At 48.1% G+C, this 5,530-nt stretch overlaps 1 pseudogene; it reads left to right on the top strand.

Moving 5' to 3' along the window:
• The first annotated feature begins 4,152 nt into the window (after window positions 1-4,152).
• LOC101567812 lies at window positions 4,153-4,521 on the top strand (annotated as a pseudogene).
• Window positions 4,522-5,530: the final 1,009 nt, after the last annotated feature.

Genomic DNA, 5,530 nt, shown 5'->3' with positions numbered 1-5,530 from the left:
GCCTTTCATGGCTTAGACATAAGAAGAACTCAGAACTAAGAACTTTGGGGCCCGTGTCCTGTGCTGCTGCAGACACCTGAGAGCAAGCGCTGCTTCCTTTTAGCTTTGCTGGAGCCCAGCTGGAAAGCACCTGTGAGTAATGAGAGCCTGCGGAATCCGCATGTGCAGAGGAGTATCACAAATCCTGACATACGATGAGTTGTTTGTTTGTGTCATGTAAGCGGCATGAACAAGTTGCACTTTAGATTCCACCGGTGATTTTTTCCTCTTCTTCAAAGCAGCAGTTCCCTCCGAGTCCTTCCCTCCGAGTGTCCTTCCTTCTCCTAAGCACTATTTGATTCCAATGACTGCCCTTAGTTTAATAATGCATCAACGCACCACACTTACACGAACTGAGACAGAATAGTCCCGATGAGCTTGACTTGCGTTTTTCTGGCAGCAGCTGAGTTCATTTTGTTGACACTTGTGTCTGTGCTGATTGATGAGGGTCAGTGACAGCAGCACACAAGTCCGGGGCCAGCCAGGGACGCAACAGCCGCGGGCACGCACCACAGCCCTCAGCAGGCCAGCCCTTCTTTCTCTGGGAAGGACTTTCTCAGACACAGTCGGTGGGTAGTTTATGGTCAAGATTGGGCTACTTTATTTGAACAGCACTCAGTGTCAAGAAAATTATTCTTTAATATCTGTTAAAATTCGGTCCAGTAGGACCTCATTTTTTTCATGAATTGTGAAGTTGTAAGCTATCTAGTTTTGATCAGTGGTGAGACCATTTTCAATAGCAGACTTGTAGTCTAAAGAACGCTGTGCTTGCAAACTTCTGCTTGTTGATCACTGACAAGTGACCAAATTATCTGTTTGGTATTTTCAAAATTAATTTAATTATATTTCATTAATTTTATTGTTGAATCAACTTCACCATAGATATGACCACGTGCAGACTCATTAGGACCAGAAGATGTGCTGAACCCGGGTACCCTCAGCTTCCTTCTCCTACAGTCGCAGTCATAGGTATAAAGTGTTATTGTTCTCTAGGAAGCCGCCACATGATGAGACAGATGAAGGAAAACTCCGCCATCTTTCATTCATTCTTTCTTTCTTTCTTTCCTTCTTTCTTCCTCTTGCCTTCTTTCTTTCTCTTTCTTTCTTTCTTTCGTCCTTTCTTTCTCTCTTTTTTAAAATGTGTTTAGTATACGGTTTACAGGGTGTTTAGGGTCTCACTACTAGATTAGACTCATAGTGATCCTCCTGTTTTCAGCTTCCCAAGTGCTAGAATTACAGGCGCATGCCACCACGCCCAGTCTCAGTTGTCATCTCAGCACACCCTGGGGGCAGGGCTGACTCGCCAGGGATCAAACCAGGCCACTCTGTACTCTGCTTAAGCAGGTGGAGATTTCTGTTTAGCTTTGTTTTACATCTTTTTGTAAAGAATAATTTTCTAAGCACTAGATCTGGTATGACAAGTTCAAGGAACTGTGTAGCCAATTTAAATTCCATCACTTTATTTCTTCTGTCTGATAGAATTAGTCGCAATCCTAAAGAAGAAATCTGACAGATTAGTTTTTGATTGAAGATCTACTTAGTTAAAGACCTAAAAGACACTTTTACCACCTTCATAACTAAAGTTTTCTTGAGATGAATAGGTGATAAGCTGACAGACCAATGGAATCCGAAATAAATTCACCCTTTAGTAGCAGAACTGCATCTCATCAAGAAAGGTTCATCTGTCTCACTGTCTCACTGTGCTGTCTAAGATGCCTTAGTGATGGGATCTCAGGGTGTGTATTGTCTGCTAAAGACTATACTTGAAAGGTATAAGTGTATGGCAGGGAGAAATTAGAAATCCTCTCTATTCAAAACTTAAGTTGGGGGCTGATGAGATAGTTAGGTTGTCTATTCGCTTGCCTGGCAAGCACTAGGACCAGAGTTCTATCCCCAGTATGGCATACAATACAAACAATGTATTTGATACCCTTCAGTTGGGCGATCTGAATTCAGCATATACTTATCTTCAGCAACTGGATACCCAAAGAGCTACAGTCAAGCCATCAGTGTGCATGTTGTTCTCCTAAGGAGGGGGCAGTTGGCTCAGTAGCCCTTGATAGGACAACCATAGTTGGATGTGCTTGTTTTTTCTCATGTTTACAAAGTGGTCTTTGTGAACGCAGCCATCGCATCCTTGTCTGTGTTCACGCCACAGTAAGAAGCTTCTCTGTTTTACGAAGAAGGAAGTCACTTTCCCATTGGCCCAGCACTTGGCCTGTACTTCACCTGCCACACGACACGGATATGGGTCACTGTCACCATTGCTCCTGCGATGCAATCATAGCACAGGCCTCTTCACATGGGATGACTTCCTGAGCATGCCTGTGTTCATGAAACATGCAGATTTGCCCACCTCTTCCTGCAGCAGATCTCTTCAGAGCGGTCTATAATTCAAGATCCACTACCCTCCGACCATAAAGTCCTTATTTTATTTGTCTCTGTGTGCAGGTTGCTGCTTGCTGGTGCCTAGTGTTCGATTTATCTCCCTTGCTTTTCTGGGACTGTTTGATTTACCCCCTCCTGGAGACCTGCAGGAGCCAGCAGGGGGTGTTCATTCACTTGCCTGTGTCAGAAGCTGCTGGGGGGATATCACATTGCAAGAGTTCAGGGGACTCTCATTTCTCCATGGCAGGCAGAGCCTGTGTGTTCAGATGTCGGAGCAGCACTGAATTTGGAGAACCAAGTGGGTTCTCAGCATTATCTCTGTCTTCCAGCATTTACTGCCTGTCCCTTGAGCACTGCAATGGTCTCTGTTGGATCTCCTTGTAAGCGGCGCTTGCTTCTTCAGCACACCATCAAGTTCACTTTTAAGAGCAGATGACCCTCTCCTTGAGTGTCCCAATATGTGGGAAGCATCGCAAGTTCTTTGTGAGTCTCTCAGGTGGAATTTCAGATTCCGACTCATTTCCCCTTCAGCCCTCCCTGCCCTCTCTGCCCTGTGATCGGGCACCGCCCAGCACTGGGCACCATCCTGCTCGCCCTCCTCTGGCTCTGCGCTCATGGGTCTCTGCAAGAGCGGTGCTTCCCTTCTCAGCCCCGCCCCGCCCACCTGCAGGGAGTAGAGGGCGCATCCGGGAGAAGCGGCTTGGGTTGACTCCAGGGCCATGGGTCTGAACTGTACTGAAGTGAATGCCCTTGCCGCCAAAGCTGGCACCACGCCGCCCAGCCATCGAGTCGCATGCTGTCCTTGGGGCCAGAAATTCAGTCCAGAACTCTAGTCACTGGTAGAGCAGGTGTGCCTGCTGACAGATCCTCTTGGGAAGCTTAACTCCGCATCCAGGACTGCCCTGAGTTTGACTGGCCACTGCCTGTCCTTCCTGCACTTCACGTGGCTGCTGGGCTTCCTTTGGCTGCGGTGCTCCCACCAGTCCTCTTCACTCCCCCAGTGCTTTCTGCTGTGTCTCAGAAATGAAGAACTTTGTTGACTGCCCTCAAACCTTGTACTGTCCCCCCACTGAGACCCAGTAGGAGGTCCTCTAATGTTGCCCATCCTCCTGTCTTGCTTTCCCCACCCGCTGCGGCGCTGGGGTGCCCTGTGCCTGGCCCGCCATGCTGCGCTGTGCCACGCCTTGCTCCTGCCTGCCTGCCTGGACCTAATCAGTAGGGCCGTACAGAGGGGCCTTTCCACTGGGTCTCTACAGATGTGACAGCTGGCCTACAGTCCTCTGGGAATAACCCCATGAGACGGAGCCTCTGAGCCCTGGTCCAGGCACCTGAGACACACACACAGTGGGCAGCCACGCTGCGCTCAGCAGGCTTGCAGGCAGGTGGATGCAGAGTCCAGGGAAAACATGAGTACTACCTTTCCATGGATCCACAGGGCCTGCTTCCATCAGAGGGAGAGAAAGGTTCCTCTGGCAGGTTCGCCCCATGGAGGACAGAGAGGTCTGCAGATGTGTCAGTGGGGGTCAGGCTGAGGAGAGAGCATGGGTATGAAATGCACAACCTGGACCACAGCAGCACCAGAAGGAAAGTCTAAGAGTCCTCTCAGTTTGCTGGAAGCAAAGAGGAGGAGGGACCAATCAAAGCAGCAGCCTTGAGAGATTCTCAGTGCTAGGAAGGTTTGCAGCTTAAGCAACACCAGGGTCTGAGGAATGTCAGCTATTCAACATGGAGACGGAGGTCTACAAACTGGAACTGGTGTTCCAGAAAGCTGACTCTGATCTGGATTATATTCAGTACTGGCTGGAATATGAAATCAAGTCTAATCATCATGATTCAGCAGGAGAGAAAAATCCAGTAATGCTCTTAAAGCAATTGTCAACGATAAAGTCTCAATACCAAACTTTGTATGCACACTTTAATCCTGTTGCTATTGAACAGAAAGATATGAAGAGCCGCATTTATACTACTTTGAATAAGACTATAACCATGATAGAAGAACTACAAGAGCAAGCAGATGTGGAGCTGTTACCACTGACTGTCAAGGGCCAGTTGTGGGACCTGTGGGCAGCCCCTGCCTGCCACAGCAGCCACTGACCATCAAAATCCATGCCTGGGCTTCTGGGTGACTGCTCAGCTGCCCTGGCTCCAAAGTCAGGGATGGAGTCCTGAGGACTGGCAAGGGTAGTGTCACTCTGAGGGTGCCAGGCTCCCAGTCTGATGATCAGGAAGCACAGAAAGGTGGAGAAGCAGACAGGTAGAGTCTAGCTAGCAGACCTGGGTGAGAAGACGTGCAGTTGGGTTAATGGATGGAGCAGTGGCCACTGGGTCAGCAAGGAAGGGGGCCTGGGCAGGCTTCTCACTGAAGATCTGAGCTCCCGTGTCTGGGCTGGAGTTAAACCACAGTGCGGGTTAGGAACCTGAGCCTGCAATCCAGATGAGGACTTCTGAGAGCTGAGCAGAGCTGCAAGCACCTGGGACAGCACTACCCCTGAGGATGGGTCTCTCGCCGTGCTGCAGAACACGCTCATGAGCAGGCTACAGCAGAGGCTGGCTGGTGTATCAGACAAGCTGAACAGTGTCTCAAGGACGGGAGGAAAGGTGTTTTTCCTGGAGGAATTGCATAACCAACCTCCACAAAAGCCTCATGATTCACATATCCAGTTTTCTTCATAAAATCATTTGCCGAATGATATGATTTATTGACCTACAAATTACAATAACCTTCAGGGAAAGAAATCTACACTTAACTGAGTCACTGGAAGGTGATGTTTTGGGTTTTCTCTTCTGAAAAATGGGTCTAACAGCACATACTTTGCAAAACTCTTCTGAAAGCAGCAGAAAATCTAGTGGAGTTTTCCTGAGTGGTACTCAGCCTATATTAGGAACTCAGTGAATCATAGCTGCAATTTTTAGATTAAGATTACCTAATCTAGCACTTTAGAATCTGGTGAGATATTGTCTTTACTGGCAGAAATAAGGGCATAAAATGATGAAAACATGACTAGGGATGGAGGCTCTGTTAAAATGATTTAACCTAACTTGTGGGGTCTAAGAGCCTAACCTCTCACTAAGGAAGGAATTCTGGAGCATTAAGGAGGATGGC

Source organism: Octodon degus, unplaced genomic scaffold, assembly GCF_000260255.1.
Source record: "Octodon degus isolate 3935 unplaced genomic scaffold, OctDeg1.0 scaffold00008, whole genome shotgun sequence".
NCBI classification, from domain to species: Eukaryota; Metazoa; Chordata; class Mammalia; order Rodentia; family Octodontidae; genus Octodon; species Octodon degus.
The sequence above is the reverse complement of the archived record's forward strand: the minus strand, read 5'-3'. Positions and strand labels throughout refer to the sequence as shown.